The sequence below is a fragment of the Dama dama genome, chromosome 17, assembly GCF_033118175.1.
Source record: "Dama dama isolate Ldn47 chromosome 17, ASM3311817v1, whole genome shotgun sequence".
Classification (NCBI taxonomy): Eukaryota; Metazoa; Chordata; class Mammalia; order Artiodactyla; family Cervidae; genus Dama; species Dama dama.
The window spans coordinates 63153689-63173628 of record NC_083697.1 but is presented as its reverse complement, the minus strand read 5'-3'; the positions used below and the strand labels follow the sequence as shown (position 1 = coordinate 63173628).

The following is a 19940-nucleotide window of genomic DNA, read 5'->3' as shown; positions in this document are numbered from 1 at the left end:
ACAGAGCTAAGGGATCCTATGTATGCGTATTAATGCACACACTTTTATATTTCTATCTATGTATGAGTTTATTTGACATGAGTTTATTCTGACAGCATCTAGTGTCAGAAAATTCTAGCCTTTCCCCTCTCCTTATTTATAACATTTTTCTCCAACAGTGAGGAAGCCTGGCTCTCATTGTCTACAATAGAGACATCTGTTGAATCCTAGTATACACATAAAGTAACTAGAAAATGCTAACCCACGAAAAGCATGAGAGAGATTTACTAAGTAGAATGCAGTATTTGTGCATTTTTTTGTGTTCAGTCTTGGAGTATGTAATCTATATACTGTTCACTTGTATTTTTAATATCTTTTTATTGCCGTCTTATCAGCATTTAAACACGTCAACCCTCTCCTATATGAAAAAGACTATTTCTCATCCTTCATTCTCCTTCCACTTTGTCCTTACTTCTGAAAGCACTTGAATAATTCTATATTCCCTATCATCATTTCCTCTTATCTTTACTCTTGAAGTCACTGCACTCTGACTTCCATCTTCACTACTCCCCAGAATCTCCTCCTACTTCAGTCACTTCTAACTTCTGTTAGAAGTTTTTTACTTGACATCTCAAAAAAAAAAAAAAACAAACAAAAAACACTACACGGTTGAGCTCTCTCTTTGACAACAATGGTAAGAAGTCTTCAGTATTCCTGCTACTTATCTGGCAGATCCTTGTTCTTTACAAGTTCCTCTTCTTTCTTTTTTCCCCCTCTTATTTATTTATTTATGGCTGCACTGGGTCTTTTTTTTTTTCTTTTTAGATCTTAAACATTGATGCTTCCCTGATTCTTTCAGCATCCTCTTCGTTTCTTACCGTCTGGCTCCTGAATAATCTCAATATATCTAATGATTTATAATTATTATCTGTATGAAAATGACTCTAAAATTTAGAACTGCAATTTAGACGTTCCCAGGGAGTATCAGAATTATATATTCAAATGCTTGTTAGACAGTCGTCATCTGAATATATCATAGGAACTTCAGATTCAACGTGTTTAATTATCAACGTGACTTTAGACCGGCTTCTCTTCAGTAAGCCTATTTTCAAAATCTTTTGAAAAGTCTCTTTCCCTTCACTTAGTCCAAGTCTTTCAGATATAAAGAAATTAATCCTTTTCATAATTTGTTTTAAATTTTTTATTAACCATTTTTTACTGAAGTGTAGTTAATTTACAATGTTGTGTTAGTTTCAGGTGTATAGTAAAGTGATTCTCATATATATGTGTGTATATATATATTCTTTTTCAGATTATTTTCCATTATAGGTTAAGATATTGAATATGGTTCCCTGTCTACACAACAGGTCTTTGTTGTTTACCTATTTTATATATAGTAGTATGTATATGTTGATCACAAACTCCTAGTTTATGCACCCCCCCATCCCTTTTGGTAATAATAAGTCTATTTTCTTTTTTCTTTTTCTCGTTCTCTCTCTCTCTCTTTTTTTTTTAATGCACTGCCCAGCTTGCAGGATTTTAGTTCCCCTTATGGGGATGGAACCCATGCTCCCTGCAGTAGAAGCTTGAAGTCTTAACCACCAGGGAATTCTCATAAGTTTGTTTTCTATGTCTGTGAGTCTATTTCTGCTTTGTAAATTAGTTTATTTGTATAATTTTTTTAGATTCCACATAGGTATAAGTGATTTCCTATGATATGTGTCATTATCTGTGTTTCATACTTTGTCCAAACATAATTCTGAAATGTGACACATATTGCTAAAAACAACACAATTTCTAGTATTTAAATTGTATTAGTCTAAAATTTAAACAAAAAACAGTTACAGCAATGAACTCCTTGCATCTAAACTTCATCCTGGAGGAGGAAATGGCAACCCACTCCAGTATTCTTGCCTGGGAAATCCCATGGACAGAGGAGCCTGGAAGACTACAGTCCCTGGGATCACAAGAGTCAGACACAACTTTACTGTTATTCAGTTGCTAAGTCGTGTCTGACTCTTTGTGACCCCGTGGACTGCAGCACGCCAGGCTTCCCTGTGCATCACTATTTCCCAGAGTTTGCTCAAACTCACATCCATTGAGTTGGTGATGCCATCTAACCATCTCATCCTCTGTCACCCCCTTCTCCTCCTGCCCTCAATCTTAGTACCTAGACAACAACATGTTCCATTTAGATTGTATTCCTTTCAGTTCCAAAAGTTAGACATTTATGTATTTCAATTTTGTTTAAAGTAGCAACTAATGAGGAAAATCCACCTCTAGTATTCCTTTAATTATATGTCCCAAAGTTTCAAAAGCCAAAGATATTCGGACTTCATTTGTGATTTCTATCTCTTTATTACATTCTTTGTACTCCTCATTGATGAAGTGCCGAGTCTCAGACACCCCAGCCCCCCAGCTGCTGTAAGCCCCCGTTCTCTCTGGCCTTGCGCCACTGCTCTCTTCCAGGCACCTTCATCTCTTTCTCTGATCACCGCAGCTGACTCCTAACTGATTTCACTTCCTCAGTCTTGCTTACCCACATGCAACTAGCCATACCACAAACAGAGCACTCTTTCTAAAATGTAAATCTGCTTTGATCACTTTCCAATTAGAACTCTCCCTTTTGTGTTTCATGACAACATCAAGAAAGTGAGGGGGGAAAAAAAACCCACAGGAGACATTTTTTGCAAATCATATATCTGATAAGGGACTTATAGCTAGAATGTACAAAAAACAATTGCAACTCAATAATAAAAAGATAACCCAATTTTAAAATGGGCAAAGGGGACTACGCTGCTAGACCAGTGGTTAAGAATGCAGGGCACTTACAATGCAGGGCACTCAGGTTCAATCCCTGGTTAGGGAACTAAGATCCCACATGCCACAGGGCAACTAAAGCTGAGCACCTCAAGGAAAAGCCCGCATGCAACAATGGAAACCCAGCACATTTAAAATTTAAAAACTAAAATAAATGGTCAAAGGATCTGAGCAGACGCTTCTCCCAAGATGGCCAATAAACATATGAAAAGGAACTCAACAACATTAACTATCAAGGGAATTGTATTAACCCTGTGTTTCTGATGATTTGACATTTTGGGGACTTGCTGATCCTGAAGAACTGCCCCTCCTGGGGTTAGCCAATAGTTATGGACAGTAAGGCATGCCTTTCATCTGCAGACTAAATAATCTACAGCCCAAACCCTCAATCATCTTCTTTATCAGATTCTTATACTGCAAGTTACTATTTCTCTGGAGGTCCAGGTCCAGGAACCAGACAAGCTGGGAGCAGCCCCTTTATCCTGGGGCCTGTGGAAATTATCCACCTAGCCAATCTTAAACCTGCTTACTCCACCTCACCTGCTCATGCTCACAGAAACCACAGTAAAAGTTCTGGCCTGCATTCCCCTCCTCGCCTGACTGAGCTTGGTGGGTTCTTCTGCCATGACATGGCTTGCCCCCTCCTCTTGAGATCTCTGAAGATTACAGCTGTCTTTTCAATGACAATCTGACCTGTTGACCTTTCATACCTGAATAAGAATAAAACCTACGTTTTAAAACAAAAATACAAATTGAAAACAAAATGAAATGCCTTGTCACACCCACTAGGATGGCGGTTATCAAAAAGATGGACAACAGCATATGTTGGCAAAGGTGTGAAGAAATTGGAATCCTCATATATTGCTAGTAGGAATGTAAAATGGTGCAGCTGAATGGAAAACAGCCTGGCAGTTCCTCAAAAAGTTAAATAGTTATGACATGACCCAGAAATCTACTCCTATGTATATAGAAAATATGCATAATCTTGTACATGAATGTTTACAGCAACATTATTCACCATAGCCAAAAAGTAGAAACAAGCCAAATGTCTATCAGCTGATAGGTAAAATGTATATCTATGCAATGGAATATTATTCATCCATAAAAAGGAATGGGAGCTTCCCAAGTGGCGCTAGTGATAAAGAATCCACCTGCCAATGCAGGAGATGTGGGTTTAATCCTTGGGTCGGGAAGATCACGTGGAAGAGGACATGGCAACCCACTCCAGTATTCTTGCCTGGAGAATCCACGGACAGAGGAGACTGGCGGGCTACAGTCCACAGCGTGCCAAAGAGTTGGACACGACTGAAGCAGCTTAGCACGCATGCACACACTAACGGTAAGGATTTGCTGCTTTTTTATAATACTGCCATGGCCCAGGTTCAATCCCTGGTCACAGAATTGAGATCCTGCAAGCCACACTGCACTGTGTAGTCAAAAAGTAAATAAAATGTTTCTTAAAAAAAAAAGTATTGATACATAGTGCAACATAAATGAATCCTGAAAACATGATAAGTAAAAGAAACCAGTCACAAAGTACCACATATTATATGATTTCATTTGCATGAAAGGCCAGAATAGGTAAATATATAGAGAGAAAAAGTAGATTGGTGGTTGCCTAGGGACAGGCAGTAAGGAGTAACAACTAAGCCTTTCTTTTTAGGGTAATGGAAATATTCTAAAATTGATTGTAGAAAGAAATGTACAATTCTGTGAATATACTAAAGCCATTTGTTGAACACTTTAAACAGTGATTTGCATGGTTTATGAATTATATTTCAATAAAGTTTTGAAAAAGGAAAACTTTTCAATGGCTTCCCACTGCCCTTAAAATAAAATCTAAATCACTAATATTAATAGGCAATAAGGAATCTGGCTCCAGCTAATTTTTCTAATGTCATCACTCACAAGGCCTTTTCGTCAGTCATTACCCTCCTCTTTTACACCAATTCTAGCCATGCTGAATCTTTTTGTCATCTCCCTGAATAAGTTGGGTAGTTTTAAAATATGTCTACAAGATCTTTAACACTCATCCTGTTAAAAAGTTGAAGCATACTTCTCCTCCCCTTAAATATAGAGTAGACTTAGTGACTCACTTCTGATGAGTAGAAAGTGGTAGAAGTGATTTTGCATGGCTTCTAAGACTAGGTCATTAGGCACTGTGGCCTCCTTGCTCTCTTTTGGGAAAGTTGTCATATTTCAAAGATACTCAAGCAGCCCCCTGGAGAGACTCATGCATAATAATGGGGAACGGAGGCCTTCTGCCAGCAGCCGTGTGAGTGTGACATTTGGGGAGCAGATCCTCCAGTCAAACTTTAGCGAGCCTCCCTCCAGATGACTGCAACCCCAGCCAATATCTTGATGTAACTTCATGAGTGACGCTGAGCCACAACTACACGATTAAGTCACTTCCAAATTCCTGACCACAGAAACGGTGAAATAATTTTTTTAATTTGATAATTTTAGTTTAGTCTGCAAAAACAAAATCAAGCCAAAATAAACAAAACAAGTTCAGTTCAGTCGCTCAGTCATGTCCGACTCTCTGCGACCCCATGAATTGCAGCATGCCAGGCTTCTCTGTCCATCACCAATTCCTGGAGTTTACTCAAACTCATGCCCATCGAGTCGGTGATGCCATCTAGCCATCTCATCCTCTGTTGCCCCCTTCTCCTCCTGCCCCCAATCCCTCCCAGCATCAGGGTCTTTTCCAGTGAGTCAACTCTTCGCATGATGTGGCCAAAGTATTGGAGTTTCAACTTCAGTCCTTCCAATGAACACCCAGGACTGATCTTTAGGATGGACTGGGTGGATCTCCTTGCAGTCCAAGGGATTCTCGAGAGTCTTCTCCAACACCCCAATTCACAAGCATCAATTTTTCGGCGCTCAGCTTTCTTCACCGTCCAACTCTCACATCCATACATGACCACTGGAAAAACCATAGCCTTGACTAGACAGACCTTTGTTGGCAAAGTAATGTCTCTGCTTTTTAATCTGCTGTCTAGGTTGGTCATAACTTTCCTTCCAAGGAGTAAGCATCTTTTAATTTCATGGCTGCAATCACCATCTGCAGTGATTTTGGAGCCCGAAAAAATAAAGTCTGACACTGTTTCCCCATCTATTTGCCATGAAGTGATGGGATCGGATGCCATGATCTTAGTTTTCTGAATGTTAAGCTTTAAGCCAACTTTTTCACTCTCCTCCTTCACTTTCATCAAGAGGCTTTTTAGTTCCTCTTCACTTTCTGCCATAAGGGTGGTGTCATCTGCATATCTGAGGTTACTGATATTTCTCCCGGCAATCTTGATTCCAGCTTGTGCTTCTTCCAGCCCAGCATTTCTCATGAGGTACTCTGCATATAAGTTAAATAAGCAGGGTGACAACATACAGCCTTGACGTACTCCTTTGCCGATTTGAAACCAGTCTGTTGGTCCATGTCCAGTTCTAACTGTTCTAACGGTTGCTTTTGAAAATAGGCTTTTCAAATTATGCAAATTCCTCCTTTCCAAGGAAGCAGAGGGTAAACCAGTGTAGGTTATCCCTAGGGCCACGTACATCCTGCTACAACTGCTTGCCCTTTGTTGGGATTTGATCCTTCTTTGAGTCATAGTCTGGATCATTTTCCTCATCTCCTTCTTCTCCCCTTTCCTCATCTTCGTCTCTACTGTTTTATCATAATCATCGTCTTCATCTTCAGTAACTTCTCCAGTCAAGTATAATACTGATCTTGGGATTATATATTCATGTAAAAAATGATGACTTTTAAGGTATGCAGGAAGAATAGCTTCAGCAGCAGCATCAGATCTCCACTCTCAGGAACTTCAGGAGGGACAAACAAAAGAAAGAAAATTAGAAACCATTTTGGTCACAGTACCAACAGACCCAAGTCCCTTGTTTCTGCTTCCTAGTAGTTTCCAAAATGACAGTTCTTTCCTTTTTTCCAGTCTACGTGGCATCGTGTATAACCCATAATTTCTGGTCCATCAAAAGAAAAGGGATCTGAGTCATCTGGTTCTGACCTCATATTATGTGTCTTAGTCAACACCTCACTTGTGAAATATTCATTGGGTTCAAAGTGAAATCTGAAGACAAAATACATAGGCTGGCCTGTACCTAAGGACTTCACTTGAGTGAGTACCTTGCAAGTGCTTCAGCGTAGGTTTATCATTTTCCTGAAACATACCACTGAGCAAATCAACACTTAAAAAACAGTCAACCAAAATTCAGGAATTCCCTTGAGTTCCTCTTTCTCTTTATCCTTTTTCTCATCTTCAATCTTGACCTTTACTTTTAGCCCCCTCCAAAATTTCATCTTCCTCATCTGGTTTCCATTCACATTCTTCTTATGTAGGTTCATAAATGATCTCAAATGGCTTATCAGATAGAGGCTGGTAGAGAACAGCATACTTTCCTTCAAGATAATAAACTTCCTCACAGAATTTGGCTTCTATCTGGACACATTTACCTTGTATCTTGTTAAGATATCTCTTGTTAAGAGATAACTAATACAACACGATATGCTACCTGTCACCTCAAAGCCAAACATCATGAGATGTTTACTTCATTAATATCCAGTCATTCTTAGCTTTATCACTTTCAAAATCATTTTTAATGGGCTTTTTAACGACTGATTAGTTCCCTCTGCTATTTGCTACCATAGCGTACATCCATGAGTTAAATCATTTATACACCCCGACAGACATAGTTTAATGAGGTCCTGTATGGGATCTCTCTTGTCAATATTATGTCACCAGCACCTGCCACAATGCGTGATATATGGTAAACTATAAGTAAATATTTGAGGAATGAATAGTTAAATGGATGAATGATTGGATGAGGGTATATAAGGAGATAATATAAATGCAACGAGATAAAGAACCCATGTGTGCAGAAGGTGCTGTGAGAGTGCAGAGGAATGGCATTTAATTCACACCACTCCCTTCTGGTGTGAATTTTTGGCAAGTTACTAATCTCTCTCTCTCTCTAAGGGACAGCTTCCTTATGCATAAAATTAGGATATAGCTCCTGCCTCATAGGGTTGTTGTACTCATAAGCTAATACCTAGCAGAAAAAAAAAAGATGATAACACTTGGGAATTTAGAAAAGAGCTCCATGAGAAATGAATATCTCAGTAGAGTCTTTTTTTAAGATTTATTTATTTATTGGCTGTGTGGGGCCTACATTGCTGCACTCAGGCCTTCTCTAGTTGTGGCAAGTGGGGGCTACTCTTTGTTGTGGCGTGCTGGCTTCTCATAGCTGTGACTCCTCTTCTTGCAAACCATGGGCTCTAAGCTCAAGGCTTTTGTAGTTGCTGCGTGTGAGCTCAGTAGTTGTGGCACATGGGCTTAGTTGCTCTGCAGCATGTGAGATCTTCCCAGACCAGGGATGGGACCAATGTCCCTTGCATTGCAAGGATTCTTAACCACCGGACTAGCTGGGAAGGCCCTGGGTAGTCTTAAAGCATGAATAAAAATTAGGCAAAAAAAGTGGGGGGCGGAGGTCAGAAATCTAGGCAGAGAGAAAAGCAGAAACAATTTCAGAGGTTAAAAGTAGCAAAGTGCATGTAGAAAACTCCATGCAATTCAATATCACCAGAGTATAAAATGCAATGAAGGGAAGTGGCAGAATGTGAGGCTGGAGATGGAAGGTAGGGCTAGTAACATGGAAGACTTCCTATGTTATATTATGCTTTTGGAATTCTGAAAAAAATTAGGACCATTGAAAGAGAGTGCTTATATTTGCATTTTGAATATACTATTCCGATTAACTTTAAAATCAATAACCTTCACACCCACTGAAATGCCTATAATAAAAAAGATGGACAATAGTAAATGTTGACAAGGATTCAGAGAAATTGAAACCAGCATGCATCGCCACTGAGATGTACAATAGGCAGCTGCTTTGGAAAACAGGCAAGCAGTTCCTCAAAAAGTTAAACAGAGTTGCCACATGATCCAGATGTTCCACTCCCAGGAATGCACCCTAGAGAAATGAAAACAATCAGTCCTCTCAAAAACATGTGCATGAACATTGGTAGCAACATATTATTCATAACAGACAAAAAGTGGAAACAACCAAATGTCCAGAATTGAAGAATGGACAGATAAAATGTGGTACAGCCATACAATGGAATCACAAAATTTGCCCATAAAAAAAAATGAAATATTAATTCATGCTCCAACATAGGTGACCCTTGAAAACATTATGTAAAATGAAAGAAGCCAGGCATAAAAGGCCAAGTTATCATTTCATTTATAAGTAAAGTTTAGAATAAGAGATAGAATGTAGATTAGTGGTTGATAAGACTTTTTCTAGGTTCGGGTGGAATAGGGAGTGACTGCTACTGCATAAGGAATTTCTTTTCCAGAATACAAAAACATTCTGAACTTAGATTATGGTGATGGTTGAACAATTCTATGATTATACTAAAACCACTGTACACTTGGAATGGGTGAATTTTATGGTAATGTGAATGATATCTCAAAATATGTCTTTTTATTAAAAAGCCAATACTCTTTCCAACCTATTATTTTGTTACCTGGCTATTACTATTATTATTATATTATAGGTTTCTCTTATATAATGTGACAAAACATATATGCTATGAAAGTCATACATTTTGTTTTACAATATTGCCTTCTGTAGCATTAAATTTTTACTTCTTTAAAATTTCCAATAAAGAAATAGTTTTAAGAGTTCCTAGTCACATACTTAAACTTTACTATTATTTCTATCATATTGAAATTGTATCATTTCCAGGGCACATTGCAACTATAATATAAGGAACATTGGAGGTAGATTTTCCTTGTATAGTTGGTACTTTATTTTATTTTATTTTATAGTTGGTACTTTAAACCAAACCTAAAATATATAAATTTATGACTTATGGGAACAAAAGAAATAGTCTTAGAAGAATATAAATATATGTTATTGCTTTGAGTTGAGAAAAAAAATAAATTTTTTGTATGTGAGAAATTATTTGCTACAGCACAGGGAATATAGTCAATATTTTATAATAACTATAAGAGTATATTCTTTAAGCATTGTGAATCACTGTTTTACACCTAAAATTTATATAATATTGTAAATCAACTACACTCCCCACCAAAAGTAAAAAAAGTTCTTTGCTACAAAAAAAAAAATCACCACATAATTTTTTTTCCCCACCTAAGGTTATCTTACACCACAAATCCTGAAAGATATTTGCTGACTTTCAACAAAGGGGAGATGACTGCAAAGATTCCTGCCCTCTGATGTGTATGCCTTGTATATAATCCCCCCCGCCCCTTAAGTGTGGACCCAGTGAATATGACAGAATATTATTCCTGTGATTAGATTACTAATCGGTGGCCTTTTGGTTAAACAAACAAACAAAAAGATTATATTTGGTGTGTGTGTGTGTGACTCTTTGCAACCCTATGGACGGTGGCCCACCAGACTCCTCTGTCCAAGGGAGTCTCCAGGCAAGAATACTGGAGTGGGTTGCCATGCCCTCTTCCACGGTATCTTCCCAACCCAGGGATCAAACTGTGTCTCCTGGGTCTCCTGCTTTAGCAAGTGTACAACACCTTGATTTCAGCCTGCTAAGGCCTTGACCAGTTCAGTTCAGTTCAGTCGCTCAATCTTGTCCGACTCTTTGCAATCCCATGGACTGCTTCCCTGGCCATCACCAACTCCCGGAGTTTACTCAAACTCATGTCCATTGAGTCGGTGATGCCATCCAACCATCTCATCCTCTGTCATCCGCATCTCCTCCCACCTTCCATCTTTCCCAGCATCAGGGCCTTTTCAAATGAGTTAGTTCTTCGCATCAGGTGGCCAAAGTACTGAAGTTTCAGTTTCAGCATCAGTCCTTCCAATGTATGTTCAGGACTGATTTCCTTTAGGATGGACTTGTTGGATCTGCTTGCAGTCCAAGGGACCCTCAAGAGTCTTCTCCAACACCACAGTTCAAAAGCATCAATTCTGTTCAAGCATCAAGACCTTGACCAGAGGACCCAGCAAACTCAGACAAGACTCTTTCTTTATCTCAAGGTTTTAGGAGCGAAATCAACACAAGAGGTTAGAGGAAATGCTTCTGATTCTGTTGATGTCACATCATCTCAGTAAGAAAAGCTGTGGAACTCATTATTATGGCAGTGCCACGCCTGTCCTTTTTGCAACATGTGTCAATAGAGCTCAGGCATCTCAAATACACTGGGAGAAATTTAATTTGACCCAATTCTGTATTTCCTAGAAAGAGACCAACACTTGCTATGAACAGACTCAGGAATACCTACAAGGAGAAGTGTTCTTACAAAGGCAAACCGATTGGAAGTGTTACTGTGGAATTTGTCCTGAAGCTGAAAGATGGCGCAAGAATAGGCTACGTTTACTTGGACTGTATGTTTATTTGCAGTGGCTGATGGGGGTGAGGGTGGGGCTTCCCAAGTGGCTCTAATGGTAAAGAATCCACCTGCCAAGGCAGGAGATGAAAGAGACACGGGTTCGATCCCTGGTCTGGAAGATCCCCTGGAATAGGAAATGGCAACCCACTCCAGGATTCTTGCCTGGAAAAATTCCCTCAACAGAGGAGCCTGCTGGGCAATGGCCCTCCATGGGGTCACAAAGAGTCAGACACACGGAGACAAGGGTAGCTGATGAAGAATGTGATGTTCCTCCGGGGTCAGAATTTAAGGTGAAGCAAGTCACTCCTTTTGGGGGTAAAATTTAAGTGATGCCCAGAAAACTCAGTAATCAAGATGAATACTATTTAATATAATACTCAAAAAATAAAAATTGGTGCAAAAACTCCCATAAAAAAAAACAAAATATCATAATGTAAAGATAGGATCAATTTTACTAATTTGCTCTTTTTGTTTCAGGCCCCAGTATAAACAGGCATATCACTGCTTGGTCCTACCACTGAACCAAGATTACCTGAAGACAGAGCTGTCTTAGAAAATAGTTTAGAAAACTATTTCTTTTTGGTTTTCCTGTTTGGTTTTTGTTTCTCAAGAAAATCTGAATAGTCATGATCAAAGCAACTTCTTGGAAGTCACCTCCACAACTCCCAGGATTAAGATGGCTGATCACTGACCTTTCTAACCTCTTCTTTTGAAAATCTGGTACAGAGAATTCCCTGGCCGTCCACTGTCTGGGACTCTACTTTCACTGCAGAGGCCCCCGCTATGGGAGCGCTAACTTCCCGCAAGCCACGCACTGGGGCCAAAAAAAACCCAGAAATATAAACCTCATCTTCAATAAAACTAGGAAATATTAGTATCCCCAAACCCCAATATAGGAAGACAAAAAGCAGGTGGAATGGTCAGCAGAATTTTGCAGAATACTCTCTAGAAGCAAGACTACCTCGGGAAAGATTGAAACCTGCAGTACTGTGGAAGGTAGCAGAAGGAATAGGGCATTGAAAGAAGTGAGTGGTGTCTGAAAAGACTGAAAAAGCAGTTAGCGCTGCAAGCCTCCCTGCGTCCATCAGGACCGCCCCTCCCCCACGCCCGCAGTACTTTCTGGCTCGGGGCGGGGAGGCTTTCTGGGGAGCAACAGGCGGAAAGAGGGCAGAGGTGAGGATTTAATGAAAATGAAAGTCGGCATTCTGAACTGAGATTCCCCAGTCCTCTTAACCCCACTCTGTGCTACAGCTGCCAACAGCCAGGCTTATCCTTCCCGGCGGATTAGAGGCACTTGATAAACTAAATTGCTACAGAGAAAGTACCTACACACGCGGACATTTGGGGGACCACACCCACACCCACAAGCTCGCTGGCTACCTCTTTCATCTAAAAGTAAGCCCACAAGCTGACAAGACCTACCCACTCACACAGAGCTTCCAATCAGCTTTGCAGCCATTCATTTGAAAATCTGAACAAACATCCAAGGATCACCAGATCTTTGAGGCAAGTTTCCAACAGTACAGACAGAGCCCAAAGCAAATAAACCCAGAGGGGGTTAAGAAAAACTCAGGGGAACAGATAATGCAGAGATAGCCAAACATTTCAAAAAGCAAATTAGCATTCTCAGGGAGATAAGATTTTGTACTCCTGAAATAAGACTGAAATTCTCTCCGGAAGGAAGGGAAGGGAGAGAGGGAAGGAAATGACAGGGAGAAGGAAGAGACATTAGAGAACAAAAGGTGCTTTTGCAAATTAAAAATGAGGGTGAAGTAAAAAATATAAGAAAATTAAAAGGTTAAGCCAGGAAGTTCAACATTTAACCAAGAGTTCCCAAAAGAGAGAACGGAACAAAATTATCAAGGAAATAGCACAAGAAAATTTCCCAGAAATAAAGCCCAAGTCTCTAGTGTAACTAGAGACTATATTCAACTAGTATATTGAATATACAGATATGGAATCATTATGTTGTACACTTAATATAACTAATATAATGTTATATGTCAATTATATCTCATTTTTTAAGGAAAAAAAGACCACATTGAGTGCCCATTATAATAAATTTTAAAAATAGCAACTCAAATACATATGAACTTGAAATTTCAGAATGCAACAAGAGATATGATTCTAGAAGCTTTCAAAGAAAGATCACATACAAAAAAATTGGAAATTAAATAGTATTAAATTTCTCAGCAACAATGGATGCTAGAAGACAATGGATAATGGTCGTCAAAATTCAGAATTAGAAAACAAATTTTTAACTTAGATATATTTAGACATGCATAGTATCAAAATGTTTATCTTCTTTTTACCCCTGCTCCAGATGCTACTGGGGGATGCACTCCAGCAAATAAAAGAGTAAGTCAAGGAAGCGTAGGCCATCAGATTCAGGACTCTGGTTCGTCCAAGGATGACTGCTGTGTGATAGGTCTAGAAAGAAATCAGTACAGATCCAAGTCTGAGGCCAGACTTCTCTCTAGGAGGGAGGTCTACACGGAGAGGAAATGGCAATGAAAGTGTGAAAAATGGAATTCACAGGCACTTTACAGAGGAAGGAAGTGGAAGGAAATTCTTCAAACCTAGCTAGAAGTTCAAAGAAAACTAAGCTGAGGGGGGAAAAAAGGTGGGGTGGGGGAGGTTAATGTCATCATTCTATACTCAGGCTAAGAAGTAAACAGCATAAATGTGTAAAACATTAATATGCTAGTGGTATTGAAAACTGGAAAATTAAGGAGGAATCTCATATTTTCCTAAACACAGAAAAACTTTTAGGCATAAAGATATGCTTTACAGTAATTAATTATAAAATCAAACATTGAAAGCAATCTCAATGTCCAACAAGTGGGGAATAGCTAAATAAATTGTGACTTATTGCTTCATGGAATTTAAATTAATAACATTACAGTCATTGCTGCACATCAACAATTCATTATAGAACCTGCCTTGAGAGCAGCTTACGTTGAAAGAACAGAGAAGAGAATGAGAGTTGCTTGTGTGCTACTGATCGGGATAGAAGAGGATAGTTATACAGGTAGTTGTAGAAGTCCCAGTAGGGAACAGCAGATAGGGAGGGAAACCTAGGAAACTTTGGGAGACCACTCTAAGTTAATGATCACTCAAGCTTTTGGAAGGTGAATTAAGCAGACTTGCTTAACTCTAAAGCCATAAATAAAAGCATGAGATATGCCCCAGGCCATTAGGTGAAAGAAAAATGTTACCACTCTTCTACTAATATGATAATCCTAGTTTGACCTCATAAGGTCAGACACTCTCCTGCCTGATAGGAAGAAGCTAGTGATGTATAAGCCTCAAAGCTATGTCTACTTGAAGAAGGCAGTCTCTTCCCCTTCCCTTTGACTATAAAATTGTAGCCCACTTAATCCTTGGGGTGGGCTTCCCTCATAGCTTAGTTGGTAAAGAATCTGCCTGCAATGCAGGAGACTTGGGTTTGATTCCTGGATTGGAAAGATCCCCTGGAGAAGGAAATGGCAACCCACTCCAGTATTCTTGCCTGGAGAATCCCATGGACAGAGGAGCCTGGTGGGCTACAGTCCAAGTGGTCTCAAGAGTCGGACACAACTGAAGTGACTTTCACTTTCACTAATCCTTGGGGCAGAGCTCCCTCACCTGCCTGCTTACATTTCTTACAAGATTTATGTTAATAAATCTATTTCTTGCCAATCACTTTGCCCCTCACTGGATTCCTTCTGCACTGAGACACAAAGAACCTGAGCCTCAATAAATCTAGAGAACAGGTAAGTGATAAAAAGATTGTGGTTTCAAGCCCTAAGTAGGGTTTTGGCTGGGTTCGAGTCCCAATCTGAGGTGAAGGGTTTTATTACTGTTGTGAGAAACTAAAACTAAATGCCTACAGAAAGATCAGTCAATCAAGTAAATCCCCAAACAGGCAGCCTCAGAGCCCCCACGTGGCTAATATTCAGTATTGTCAGTAGGAAGTAGGAAACAGAAGGTAGATGTTTTGGTAAACCTGTATCTGATGGCTTTGGGAAGAAAGACAGGAGGGTTAGTAATACCATGATCTCAAAATTGTACCGCCTGGAACAAGACGGATGACAGGAGCAATGTCAGCCTACCTCAGGAGTGACCTCATTCACTGTGCAATGGGAAATCATTGGGGAAAGGTCTTGGATACATCCAAGATCAGAGGACTCACATTCCCCTTTTCCTAGGACCAGAACCTCAGCCAATCAAAAAAGCTACCCTTCTTCCCCAGCAACTCCAGGCATGAAGTTCTGGCCGCTTCTAAATAGGATCAGTGAGGCAGGGAAGCAGGGACCCTGGGTAAACCTACTGATGACTACAAGCCCCAGAGGCTCCAACTCTTGGTTGGAGTCATCTGCCCCAGTTCTTGGAGCATTATGCAATATGACTGTTAGATGGCTTCAACAGCACGGCCCTTTAGGGCTTGAAAAACTGAAAACTTTGGCCCTGCATTCCCACCCCCACCCCCAAAACAGGACAAACAAAACCACTCCATGAGTACCAGAGTCTGTATTAGATTTTCTTGTCTAAGTTAAGACTAGTTTTGAGATAGAAACTGCAGTCAGAAAGTAGAAGTTCCCTGTAAGAATACAGAGGAAATCTCTTGAAGCCATAGATTTGAAACATAGCCAGGGAACCAAGAATGGAAAGCTGTCACAAACAACCCCAAACGCCCTCTGAGTCTCTAGTCTGTCTGCCTGTCCCTTTCTCCTTCCTTACATCCTCCATCCCTCGCTCTCCCTCCCTGTCTGTCTCTCTACGCCTTTCTTCCCTCCCCTCAAGGACTCTCCCTCTGTCCTGTCCTTGGGTGGGCTTCATCCTCTTCCCTCCCCCTCCCATGGGCAAACCTGGAGAGGCAGTTTTGTCTCCTGCTCACTTTGCTTTTTCTTAAGAGAAACATACCCCTTCCACTCTTCCGCCTCCATTTTACTGAATAAAATTCTCTGTGGTTCACAAATATCAAGTACTTCTGACTCATTTTGAACTTGCTGGCTCAGCTGTCCTTCTCCAGCACCAGTCTGGCAAAAATCCCAGTCCTCAATCAGCCCTATGGTTCCTATTATCATTTGTGTACCTGTGCTGCTGTGAACACCTGCGGAAAACCAGCACCGCTATGAATTCGTGGTTTCTGCTTTCCACTGGGCTCTTACAACACTGTCCAGGAATTCTCTGACTCCCCCATCCTGTTCACACACCCATTCTTCACAGATCTTCCGTACTCTCCTCACATCTCCAATCCTACTGCCTCTCCATCACTAGTACCAAATTTCCATGTCGATTACAATAGAAAGAAAATGGAAATGGTAATAATAGTAGAGTGTGTGAGTAAGTGAAAGTCACTCAGTCGTGTCCGACTCTTTGTGACCCCATGGAATTCTCCAGGCTAGAATACTGGAACGGGTAGTCTTTCCCTTCTCCAGGGGATCTTCCCAACCCAGGGATCGAACCCAAGTCTCCCACATTACAGGCAGATTCTTTACCAGTTAGCCACAAGGGAACCCCAATAATAGTAGAAGGCTGTTAGAAATAACAATAGAGGAGAAACATAATAAAAATAATAAAACTCTGTTAACTCTTATCAGCTAAACATTCTTTGATCTTCTTTTCCTATTAACAAGACAGACATCTCTTCCCTTACCTGAGGCTAATTCTTTTACAGTGCTCCTCTCTTATATATTATTATACTTGCTGAAGGCTCACCCCACCAGCTAACCTTTTTTTTTTTTTTTTTGCATCATGCATACCTTGTGAGATTTTAATTCCTGGGCCAGGGATCAAACCCAGGCCTTTGGCAGTGAGACCACAGAGTCCTAACCACTGAAGTGCCAAGGAATTCCCAACATCCTTTAAAATTTTTAATTTTAAATTTTTTTAAAGAAAAGTATGTCTTAAACACAAACTGTTTTAGCCTGTGTACTGGAGAGTATTGTGATGAACTAGACAGATATGGCTTCCCTCGTGGCTCAGCTGGTAAAGAATTCACCTGCAATGTGGGAAACCTGGGTTCGATCCCTGGGTTGGGAAGATCCCCTGGAGAAGGGAAAGGCTACCCACTCCAGTGGCCTGGAAAATTCCATGGACTGTATAGACCATGGGGTCGCAAAGAGTCAGGCACGACTGAGCTACTTTCACCCGTGAACTTTCCCAGAATTCAGACTTTGAGTTAAGATTTAAAATCTGATCTGTTACATAACAGGGAGTACAGGGTGCGGTGGAAATAGCAAAGAAATTTAATCTTACAGAGGAAGTCAAATAAGATCTTGAGAAAGGTAAAATTTAAAGCTGCCACTTAAGGGTTGTAACAAAAGAGTTTAAGAAGAAGGAAAAGGTTTAAATGCTCCGCAGCTCTAGCGAAAATCTTATCAGAGATTTCCATGAAACTTGACAAGCTCATTCTAAAATTGACTTGGAAAAGAATAAGATCAAGAAGACCCAGAACAATTTGAAGGTGAATAAGATGGAGAAAGTTGTCTTGTCAAGTCCTATTTTAAAACTATAATAATTAAGACCTATGATCTTGGCACAGAAATAACCTCAGATCAATGAAACCCTCTGCATGCTGTGCTTTCCTCCTCATCCTCAAGATACTAAGTGCTAAGGGCTAAGTGAAGTCGCTCAGTCATGTCCGACTCTTTGCGACCCCATGGACTGTAGCCTACCAGGTTCCTCCGTCCATGGAATTTTCCAGACAAGAGTACTGGAGTGGGTTGCCATTTCCTTCTCCAGGAGATCTTCCCGACCCAGGGATTGAACCCGGGTCTCTCGCATTGTAGGCAGGCGCTTTACCATCTGAGCCACCCTCAGAAGAGGAAGTCATCCCTCAAAATACTACCTGACTACAACTGCCCCTAGAGACTCTCTGACTGCCTTTCCCTCACAGTCTTGACTATGTTTCATCTTATGATGCTTCCATAAGTTAGAAGTTAGCGCTCTTACTTCTCCATCACAGAACTTAACACATTCTCTCCAATATCTGTCTCCCTATCTGTCTCTCTATTAGGACAGAGACAATTACTCTTTTCCACTGTTGATCCTTAGCCACCTGAAGTGAAGTGAAGTGAAGTCGCTCAATTGTGTCCGACTCTTTGCGACCCCATGGACTATAGCCTGCCAGGTTCCTCCAACCATGGGATTTTCCAGGCAAGAATACTGGAGTGGGTTGCCTTTGCCTTCTCCAGGGATCTTCCCCAGCCAGGGACTGAACCCAGGTCTCCCGCATTGTAGGCAGATGCTTTACCGTCTGAGCCACCAGGGAAGCCTTCCTTTAAGGGAGGACTTAAAGTGCTACCTCGAAGTCTATATAAAGATACTATCCGGACCACACCTCACCACTGTCTTAACTACTGTTGACTTTGCAGCCACTTTCCCTCCTTTATTGAAGATTTCATCAGTTCTGACCATAGTCGTTTTCTTCTAAAGCCAGAAAATTTTCTGAACTTTGACATGTACACAGACATGTCAAAATCCATCAAAAATTTTTTAAAAATATTTATTTGGGTGCGCTAGGTCTTAGTTGTGGCATGCAAGATCTTTAGTTGGGGCATGTGGGATCTCGTTCCCTGATCAGGGATCACACTCAGGCCCTCTGCATTGAGAGCTCAGAGTCCTAACCACTGGACCACTAGGAAGACCTCATCAAAAATTTGTCTTTGCAGTTTCTTGACATCCCAATTCTTTGAATAGACTTCTTTTCTTCACCTCAGTCTCTCATTCAGAGGTTTATAAATATACCTTTAAAATTATGAATTCAACCTTTCTGCTAAAGATATTAATGAGGATCATCCAAATGACAACAGTCAGAGACTATTTATTCAGAGCTTGTAATGGCAAAGTAGTTAGTCACCATCACTGGCTTTTAGCAAGCAGGAAATCTGTTATATGTGTGTGTGTGTGTGTGTGTGTGTGTGTGTGTATGCTTTTCCATTTAGTTCATTACAGGATATATAGTTCCCTGGGCTATACAGTATGATCTTATTGTTTACATATTTTACATATAGTAGTCAGTCCAGGTGCTCATTCATGTCTGACTGTTTGCGATCCCATGGACTGCAGGCCACCAGGCTTCCATGTCCATCACCAACTCCCAGAGCTTGCTCAAACTCATGTCCATTGAGTCAGTGATTCCATCCAACCATCTCATCCTCTGTCGTCCCCTCCTTCTCCTGCCTTTAATCTTTCCTAGCATCAGGGTCTTTTCCAATGAGTCAGTTCTTCGCAACAGGTGGCCAAAGTATTGGAGTTTCAGCTTTAGCATCAGACCTTCCAATGAATATTCAGGACTGATCTCCTTTAGGATGGACTGGTTGGATCTCCTTGCAGTCCAAGGTACTCGCAAGAGTCTTCTCCAACACCACAGTTCAAAAGCATCAATTCTTTGGCACTCAGCTTTCTTTATAGTCCAACTCTAGTGTGTATCTGCTAATCCCATACTCCTTATTTATCCCTTCCCTTCCCCTTCCCCTTTTGGTAACCATAAATTTGTCTTCTCTGTCTGTGGGTCTGTTTCTGTTTTGTAAATAAGTTCATTTGTACCATTTTTTAGATTCCACATATAAGTGATATCATATGATATTTGCTTTCTCTGACTTACTTCACTTAGTATGATAATCTTGAGGTCCATCCATGTTGCTACAAATGGCATTATTTCATTCTTTTTATGGCTGAGTAGTATCTGGTTGTATCTATATATCATATCTTATTTACTTGTTTATCTGTTGATGAACATTTATGTTGCTTCCATATCTTGGCTATTAT

General features: G+C 40.3%; 1 pseudogene; it reads right to left on the bottom strand.

Annotated features, from left to right (window-relative positions):
- Window positions 1-6357: 6357 nt before the first annotated feature.
- LOC133071857 (nucleosome assembly protein 1-like 1) lies at window positions 6358-18587 on the bottom strand (annotated as a pseudogene).
- Between the last annotated feature and the right edge of the window lie 1353 nt (window positions 18588-19940).